General features: G+C 37.9%; 1 non-coding gene across 1 annotated transcript; it reads right to left on the reverse strand.

The window, feature by feature from the left end:
* Positions 1-635: 635 nt before the first annotated feature.
* Positions 636-769, reverse strand: LOC111725307. The gene has a single exon (XR_002773397.1). It is a non-coding gene; the product is annotated as a U11 spliceosomal RNA (small nuclear RNA).
* Between the last annotated feature and the right edge of the window lie 9,493 nt (positions 770-10,262).

Genomic DNA, 10,262 nt, shown 5'->3' on the forward strand with positions numbered 1-10,262 from the left:
GATTTAAATCTTTTATCTACCTTGAGTCAATTTTTTTTAAGTGGTGAAAGGTGTGGATGCAGTTTCAGTCTTTTACATGTGGTTATCCAGTTCTCCCAGCACCATTTGTTGAATAGGGATTCTTTTCCCCAGGGTATGTTTTTGTTTGGTTTATCAAAGATTAGATGGCAAGTAGAGACTGGTTTCAACTCTTGGTTTTCTATTCTGTTCCATATGTCTATGTCTCTATTTTTGTGCCAATAGCCATGCTGTTTTGATTACTGTGGGCTTGTAATATAGCCTGAAGTCTGGTAGGGTGATGCCTCTCACCTAAGAATAGCCTTTTTTTTTTTTTTTTCAGTTTTTTTTTTTTGGCTGGGTCTGTGGGTTTGAACCTGCCACCTCTGGCATATAGGGCCGGCGCCCTACCCTTTGAGCCACAGGCACCACCCTAAGAATAGCCTTGGCTATACAGATTTTTTTTCCATGCAAAACAAAGTAATATTTTTTCCAAATCTTCAAAGTATGATGTTGGCATTTTAATGGGATCACATTGAATGTGTAGATTGCTTTGAGTAGTATAGATATTTTAACAATGTTGATTCTTTTCAGCCAACAAGAGCATAGTATGTTCTTTCTTTCTTTTTTTTGGAGGGGGGGACACCAGAATCAATGATCATCAGCTGCCCAGGTACCAAAAAATTATGCTTCCAAAATCTCTTGATGTCAATTCCAAACGAAGAGTAGGCAAGTTGCCCCAGTTGTGCCACTCACAACAGAAGCCCTTTTTGTACGTTCTTTCATTTGTTAATGTCTTCTGCAATTTATTTTCTTAGGGTTTCAGAATTCTCTTTGAAAAGATCCTTCATGTCTTTTGTTAGGTATATCCCTATGTATTTCATTTTCTTTGAAGCTACTGTGAAGGGAACTGTGTCCATGATGTGCTTCTCAAGTTGGCTATTATTGGCATATACAAACTGATTTGTGGACATTGATTTTATACCCTGAGACATTACTATATTTCCTGTTCACTTCCAGGAGTTTTGTGGTTGAGTCTCTGGGGTTTTCTAAGTATAAGATCATATGATCAGCAAAAAGTGAGAGTTTGACCTCCTCTGCCCCCATTTGGATGCCTTTTATATGAGAAGTCATGCCTGATTGCATTGGCTAGAACTTCCAGCACAGTCTTGAATAATGTGGCAATAGTGGGTATTCTTGTCTGGTTCCAGTTCTAAGTGGTAAAGCTTTCAGTTTTATTCTATTCAGTATGATGTTAGCTGTGGGTTCATCATAGATGGCTTCAATCTGTTTAAGAAATGTGCTACCTATACCTACTTTCTTAAGTGTTCTTAAAAAGGATGCTTAATTTTGTCAACTTCTTTTTCTGCATCTATTGAGAGGATCATATGGTCTTTGTTTTGGCTTCTGTTGATATGGTGAATTACATTTACAGATTTGCATATGTTAAACCAACCTTGGATCCTTTGGATGACGCCTAGTTGATCATGATGTGTAATTTTTTAATGTGTAGCTGCAATCTTTTGGCTAAGATTTTGTTGAGTCTTTTTGCATTGATATACATTAGTGAAATTGGTCTGTAGTTCTCTTTATTTAGGTCTTTTACTGGTTTTAGAATAAAAGTGATGAAGCAAACATCATTGGGGAAGGTTTCCTCCTCCTCAGTGTTTTGGAATAGGATCTGCAGTATAGGTACAAGCTCATCTTTGAAGGTGTGATAGAATTCTGGTGTGAAGTCATCTAGTCCTGGGCTTTCTTTTTTGTTGGAAACTTTTTATTTCTTTTTCAAACTCAGTGCTTGATATTGATCTGTTCAGGAGATCTATTTCTTCTTGATTAATTCTAGGGAAATGGTGTGATTCTAGGTATTGGTCCATTTCCTCCACAATGTCAAATTTCTGGGCATAGAGTTTATGGTAGTAGTCAGAAATAATCTCTTGTATCTCTGTGATACCTGCTGTTATTCTCCCTTTTCATTTCTGATTGAAGTTATTAAAGATTTTACTTTTTTACTTCTAGTTAATTGGGCCAATGGTTTATCAATCTTATTTATTTATCCATAAGATTTATTTATCAATCTTCTTTATTTCAAAGAAGGATCTTTTTGTTTCATTAATTTTCTGAATGATTCCTTTGTTTCCAATTTCATTTATTTCTAATTTATTTTTTGTTATTTCTTTTCTTCTGCTAGGTTTGGGATTGGATTCCTCTTCCTTTTCCTTTTCTTTAAGATGATTCATTGGATTGTTAATGTGTTCTCTTTCTGTTGTTCAGATGTAGGCCTATAATGTGATATATTTCCCTCTTAGGACTGCTTTTGCAGTGTTCCACAGGTTTTGGCAAATTATGTCTTCATTGTTGTTATGCTCATAGAAGTTATTGATTTTCTCTTTTATCTCTTCCTTGACCCATTCAGTGGAAGGTTGTTTAGTTTCCATGCCTTTGTGTGGGGATGGAAATTTTTGTTGGAGTTGATTTCTACTTTTCTTGCCTGGTGGTCTGAGAAGATACAATGTATAATGTCAATTCTTTTGATTTTGTTGAGGTTTGATTTGTGTCCTAGGATATGATCTTTTTTGGAGAATATTCCATGGGCTAACAAGAAGAATATATATTCCTTAGCTTTGGGATGGTGTGTTCTGTGTATGTCTATTAAGCACAGTTGTGCTAGGTCACATTTAAATCTCTAGTATCTTTGTTTAGTTTTTCTTGTTAGAGGATCTGTCCAACTCTGTAAGAGGAGTGTTAAAGTCCCCTACTATTATGGTGTTATAGGATATTATATTGCTCAGACCAATTAAGGTCTATTTCATAAATCTGAGAACATTTAAATTGGGTGCATACATTTTTAGAATTGAAATGTCCTCTTGTTGTATTGTTCCCTTGATCAATATGAAGTGTCCATCTTTTTCATTTTTGACTTGAGTTGTTTTAAATAAACTTGTATCTGAAAATAAGACTAAGACCCTTCTTTTCTTCTAATTTCCATTTGCCTGAAATCTTGTTTTCCATCCCTTCATTCTGGGTCTTGCTTTGTCCTTTGAGGCTAGGTGTGCTTCCTGTAGTCTGCATATGGATGGCTTGTGCCTTTTTATCTAACGGGTCGGTGTGTGCCTCTTCATTGGGGAATTCAGTCTATTAGCTTTAATTGAGAGAATTGATAAGTGTGTTGGAGTTCTATTCATCTTATTTTATGAAAGTCCATTGCTTAGTTGTATTTATTTATTTATGTTTTTTGAGATAAAAATCTCACTTCATTGCCCTCAGGAGAGTACTATGGCATCATTGCTCACAGCAACCTCAAACTCTTGAGCTCAAATGATTCTCCTGCCTCAGCCTCTTGAGTAGCTGGGACTAGAGGCACTCACCACAATGCCTGGCTATTTTTTAGATACGGGGTCTCACTTTGGCTCATTCTGGTCTTGAATCTGTGAGCTTAGGCAATCCGCCCATCTTGGCCTCCCAGAGTGCTAGGATTACAGGCATGAGCACCGCCTCTGGCCCTATCTTTTGCATCATTGTGGTAGCAAGGTTTCTCCTTTAGTTTCTGGGTGTTCCTCTTTCAGCTAGCACCATAACTAGACAAACTGATGAAACATCAGAGGACATTGAAGCACAGTACTCTACGGAAGGTGACAAAGTGAGACTCTGTCTCAAAAAAAAAAAAAAAAAAGATTGCCTTGGGGTATAGTAATAGCTCAATGAATTAATAATTTTCAAAAAAGGCCCAGGGAGAGGAAAGCATCTCTTATGAGCTTCATGTCTTGGGAAAAGGCAAGGCTCAGACAGGTCAAGTGAGAATGGATGTGGCATAGTTCCACCAACTGCTCCTGGTGCTTCATTCAGGGAGATGAATTGGATTGGCTCTCAGACCTGGTCTGGTTTAGATTCAGGGACTCCTGTGGAGAGCTCAGCATTTCCCCTTCTCCACTCCATTTACTTGGAACTTACTCTGGACACCTAACTTCAAGAAGCACAGAGGCTAGGAAACAGTGATAGTTGAGCTTGTGTTGTGAAGAATTTAGGCTACTTCAAGCAAAAAAAGGCTTGCCAGAGTATGTGTGGCTGGGAACCCCCAAACTATTCCAGATGAAAAGCAGCTACTCTGTGCTTCTTTTTCTATAGCATCTCAGCCTTGTCCATTTTCCTTTCTCTTCAGAAAAAATCTTTGTGTTCTTCAGTGTAAATTTTTTGGAGGATTTTCTAATTGACTACATACTTCTACTTGTTCTGTAGTCATCAGCTATTGCCAAGAAATGATGTGTAATGAAACATTCCACAACCCCGTGGTTTGCAGTAAGCCTTCATTCCACATGTCTGCAGGTTGACAGCAGTGCCACCGGTCTCTACTGGGATCAACTGGGAAGCTTTTCTCCAAGGTTGTGGGGCTGGCAGCAGTGTGGTTTCACATTTTTTCATTCTGGGGCTCAGGCTGAAGGAGCAGTAGATTCATGGGCACTCTCTTGTCACAGAAGAACATTGTAGAACAAGAGGGTGACTATAAACAGTCACACCTCTTGAGACCTCAGTCAGGTACATTTCCATATCCACCACATTCCATCAGCAAAGCCTCTGATGTCACAGTAAATACATATATTCTGCCTGCTCTAATTAAACTATATGGTATAGAAGAGGGGCTATGGAAGTAGAATTCTAAGATGATTCAGGCTTTGTGCCAAACAGCTATAACTTACAAGGTCTGACAAGTTCGTAAGATCACCCTAAAAAAAGCCGCCTACCTCATTGGTGAATATCACTGTGGTCACCTTTGAAGTGCTTCCCTGGGGAAGCAGTGCACTGACACCAGCACCAAGTCCACCCTTCAAAGCAATTTTGGAATTTTCTTTTTTTTTCTGGAATGACTATCAGAGCTGTCATATGAAAGTCTGGCAAATTAAGTTCGTGAACTTGTCACCATGTGCTTACGTTGGCACCATTGTGCAAAGAGTTAAGTAAGGTTTCATACCCATAGTATGTCAGTGTCTCACAGCTATGTTCATGTCGACATGTGGCAGTGCCTTGCTGAATGGTGCTCATTATTGTTGCTGTGTGTTTTTGTATGCCATATGATGGCCATTCCAGAAAAAGAGTTCCAAAATTGCTCTAAAAGGTGGACTAGGCACTGGTGTCAGTTCATAGCTCCTTAAGGGAAGTACTTCCAAGGTGTCCATAGTGATGGTCAGCAATGAGGTATGTAGCACTTTTCACATGAGTTTGTGAGCTTAGTAGTCTGGTCTGTGCTCAGACTCTGATCTCCCACTCTTGTCTAATCTGCAGCTTCACTTCCTCAAAAGGCAGCTGAGCAGAAGAGCCCCCAGTAAGAGTGGGTCCACAGGCAAGTCTCCCCATGATCACATATCTGGAGTGTGAATCCCAGAAAGTGTGTACATGGCCTGAGGGAATAGAAAATAGAAGGGAATAGATTGCTCTTATTATTCATAAAACTTAACCATGCCTTTGCTTCAAAAAGGAGAGTAAGTCAGTAAAGTCTGTTTGGAGGTACATTTGTTGAAATAGAAGATTACAATTCAAAAGGACTAAAATTATGGATCCCTAAATAGTTGAGTTTTAACACAAATAATTTTGGCTGGTCCTTGCTCTAGTAGACTGATTCCCTCTGCACAAATTTCAGTTACCACAGAATACATAAATATTTGTGGTGTTGGTTCTCCAACATCACAATACAAAAATCAGTCATTACAGTATTTTGACAGAGATTAATTACACAAACATTACTAATTTAGTCCACAAATCATTGGATAAATAGTAGATGGGCATCATGATCCGTGAACAATCGTTTGACTTATTTCCAAGTATGACAGGGATTGGCTGCTTGCACATCTTTTATTCAGCTCTCACACCCCTGGCAAACCATATAGTTGTGTTGCTTTCTTGTTTCCTCATGACAAAGTCATGTAACACTTTATAAAAATGGATAATGAAGTGATAATTACAACAATTTGGAAGTGATGGAAGGGGATTCTGCTGCTTCAAGAACCGTGAGTGGAAAAACCGGATAGCTGTCATGGAGGAGGGACCAACTCACAAGTGGTGCTTGGTCCTCTGTGGGGAACACACACAGCTGATTTGGAAAGTGATAAAAGTTGCTGGAGGGACACACATGAGCTGGAAATGGGAGCATCTTTTCTCCCTTTCTTCCCTTCCCTTGCAGTGTTACCAATAGTGCTTCCCATGGGTGGAAACCACCTGGAAGCCAGTTGTCAAATTAGTCTAGAAAATGCAGTTTTCTGACACGCAGTTGTCCGATATATTTGGTATTACAGAACCGAATATAGAAGGGGTGGATTATGTCTGAGAGACACTAGGTGAGTAACTGCCATAGTTGCCATCACATTCCCTGCAGGGACCATTGGCAAAATTGGATTGCTAATGCCTTGCTCTGACACTCACACATCTACAGGGCAACTATCACGAGTCTACCACACTGTCATTCATGCAGTGATAGAAATGGACACATGTAGCCCCAGTATCAACCAGATGTCAGCTACAACTACTTTTTCTTGGTCCTTAAAAATCAGACATTTTTTTTTCTCCAAAGACTATCATTGTTATTTGCTAATGGTTTATTTCATTTCTTATCCTCCAGTGGCTAACCTTTGTATGATTCCATGTCCAAGGCTTTTCCTTGTCTTCTTTTATCTATTCTCAGGCTGTGTGTCTGCTTATCCTTTACCCCATTTCTCATTTGCCTCTATCTGGTAATGAGGTATCCTGGGTGTTGATTCTTTGAGAGTATCTTTCAGTTTGCTACTGAAAGAAAAAGAGACTAAGGAATCTGATATTTTTATATATTTCGATGTTCTCTGTTTCTTTCTCATACCCCCTCTGGCCCACCCAGAAGAAACAAGTGTAGCCCTTCAGGGAATTTTAAGCTCATGCTCTAAAAAAGAAAACAGTAGCTTGTATTTCCTTCTTAATGTATTTATTGTTTTCTTTTACACATAAACATTTGTGTGTGATAAAAATAGATATAAATGGCATTTGAATGGTCTAAAAAGCACTGTTAAGACAGTTCTGGAATCCTGCTGGACTTTCTCTTGTACTGGGGGGCAATACCACCTCAGTGGGACAGCATGATTCAGATTTATACACTGAAAATTAATAAGTATTACTAAATCAATGGCCAGTTCAAAAAAATTATATGGATTATCAGTCTTCCTTCTATTCTATTTTTAAAAATTTCACAAATGTTTAGGTTACATCGTTTAGATTTTTAAGGTAAAGGTTCCCTCTTTCTCCTCCCCCTTTCCTTCTCCCCTCCCCCTGCTAGACTATACTTACATTTTTTCCTTCTGTGTGGGCATGAACTTAGTTTATATATTGATTTCACATTAGTATTGAGTAGATTGGATACATTTTCCTCCATTCCTGAAATACTTTACTAAGAAGAGTGTGTTTCAGCTGCATCCAGGTAAACATAAAAGATGTAAGATTCCTCTTTTCATATGGCTGAATAGTAAGTACTCCATGGTATACATATGCCACAGTTGGTTAATCTATTCACGTGTTGATGGGCACTTGGGATGCTTCCACGTCTTGGCAACTGTGAATTGAGCTGCAGTAAACATTCTGGTACAAATGTCCTAGTAGTAAAATAGCTTTGTTCTTCTGGGTGAGATACCTAGTAATGGGATTGTGGGATCAAATGGAATGTTGACTTCTAGTCTTACTCATATTCAATTTCCATAGCTATTTACAAACAATCTGTCTTGGATATGCTAAGAAGTTATAAGAAAAACACTGACCAAATCAGTGTCTATAAGATTTGGCATGATCTGTTTTTTTGAAATTATCTGTTACTTTCATTTATAAATATTAGTTGTCTATTTTTTTGAGACATTGGAAAAAACAAAATAAGAAGAAGTTAACTGATCAAAGTATTTTATAATAGACAAAGTATTTTATAATAGACATACTTCTATCTGACAATGTGAATGTTACTTGCTTTGCATTATTACTATTATTATTGCTTAATATTTTGTTGCAGCAATCGTCTGATTTCTTTTCTGAATGTATTTATCTTCATTCGTTCTTTATGAGGTTTTTGTTCTCAGTCCTTATATTAAATATTGTTATTGTTATTAAACTTAGCCTTTTTAATTCTGTAAAGGTAAAAGCAGAAACCTAATATACACATGTATAAGTAAGAAAAATTAATAAAAAAATACAAAAAGAAAAACACTAATCAGTTAAACTGACCAGTGCTTATTATCAGTGCTTATTTTTGTTTTTGTGACAGTCTCACTCTTTTACCCCTATATATGCATAAATATATGTATAGATTACCAGTCTAAAAATGTTGGTTTTATCCATCATGATATACATGCATACATATATATATATATAAATATATCATGAGCAAACGATTTCTATAAAGTATTTATTTCTAAAGCCAGTTATAAAGCTAAAGTGCATTCCAGGGGAGAGCTTTAAGTGATCTGAGTTCTAGTCAAGCTCTACTAACAATTAGCTTTGTGAGTTAACCAAAGTCATTTAACTTCTCTGGACCTTACTTTGCTTATCTGAAACAAAACAAAATAAATCAGATCAAGGACAAGCTGGATTCATCTTGACCACCAGCTTCAAAAAGTAGCCTATTAAGTGCTGAGTTGAGAATTCAAAGGCTGAGCCTGGCCTTAACGAGAAAGAACTCCATGATTGATTAGTGCTGTCTGCTATGGGTGCAGGAGGTTGAGAGCAGGCCATGAGTGCCATATATTAGCTGTCTCTCTAGACTAGATTGCCTCTAAGGCCATCTGTGCTATGCTATATAATTCAAGTTATTTATCACTTAACTTTAAGTTTATAAACATAAAACAAACTGGAAAAACAAATCTTGAGGTTCCCTGATCTAAGTGTGGATTTTGGAAAAACATACTTTTTCCTTGGAAGTAAAAATGGAAAAGGTAGTTTCTGCCAGAACTTTTTTGAATGTGCTTTAAGAGAATGTAAATTTATCTTCCTTCACTCTTTCATTCTCTCATGAAAAATTTATTAAGTACTAACTTTGAAATTGAAACAGTGCTGGGTGTTGAATATTTGCTGAATCAAATTGAAGTGGGGGATTGAAAGATGAATAAGACACAGTCCCTGCTCTTGTGGAGTTCATGGCCCAGTGGGAAAGGGAGACTTCCTAGCAGGTAATTATTATACAATATGTTAAATACTATAATGATCTTATGAGCCCAGAAAATGGTATGAGTAACTTTGTCTCAAGGAATTTGCTGCAGATTTCACAAAGGAAGTGATACATAGTATCTGAACAGAGTGTTCAAGAAGGAATAAAAAATTTGTCCTTGAGAGGATAGTGTATGTATTTTGGCACTATTGAAAAACAGAATTAATTCCCAGGAGTTATTTGTATTTTTAGAGGTTGTTTTGGTTAAGATGAAGTGTAGGAAATTGAAGTGTCATTTTTAGTGATTATTCTGGTGTTTGTTTAAGAAATGGTGTCAGATGATGCAGGCCTGGAAATGTGGCTTCACTGCCAGGGGAAAAGCGGGTTAGGCATTTTAGATGGCAACTTACATATCTCTGGATGGTAACCTCATGGAACAGTCTGGAAGGGAGAGAGAACTGTGCTGACTAAAATTGGAGGCTCCAAGAAAATGGAGGAGTATCACTGGGGGTGATGATTAGAGAATTGGTATGAGGATTTGGGAAGAGATGGCCAGAAACCTAGGGCCTCCCGGAAGATGACATAGCTCCTCCAGGGACATGGAGATGGAAACATGTCTCAGACTGGAGAAAGACAGCGAAGTATTATGAGAGCCACCAGTGAGAGGGAAGTCAACAAGAGGAGTCTGTTTATGTGCAACCTGGGGAGGGACAAGCTAGTTATATAGCAAGTGAAAACTTCATTATTAATATATACAAGGAAAAAAACCTACAAACAATTACGAAAAAAAACCCCTTAGCTTAAGGGGACCAGACACCCCCCGCTTTTGGCAGGACAGTCCTGATTTTAACAATTTGTCCTGCGACCCGCAGCGTTTTAAAAAATCCCGGTTTTTGGAAAGAATGCATGACAAGCTAGGGAACAGTGGGAGAATGGGAAGGGAATATACAGCTGCTGAAAAGGTTAATGTAACTCCATTTGGGAACGAAGAGGTTAATGTAACTTCATTTGGAAATGAAAAGGCTAATGTAAACTCCCTACTCCCCTCCTGGGCAAGGTATCAGAAGGAGACTGGCTCCCTCCCTTGCTTCTAGGCAAGGACAATTAGCTCAGAAGGAGCCAAACT

This window comes from Otolemur garnettii, unplaced genomic scaffold (genome assembly GCF_000181295.1).
Source record: "Otolemur garnettii isolate 467f Iridium unplaced genomic scaffold, OtoGar3 scaffold00036, whole genome shotgun sequence".
Taxonomy (NCBI): domain Eukaryota; kingdom Metazoa; phylum Chordata; class Mammalia; order Primates; family Galagidae; genus Otolemur; species Otolemur garnettii.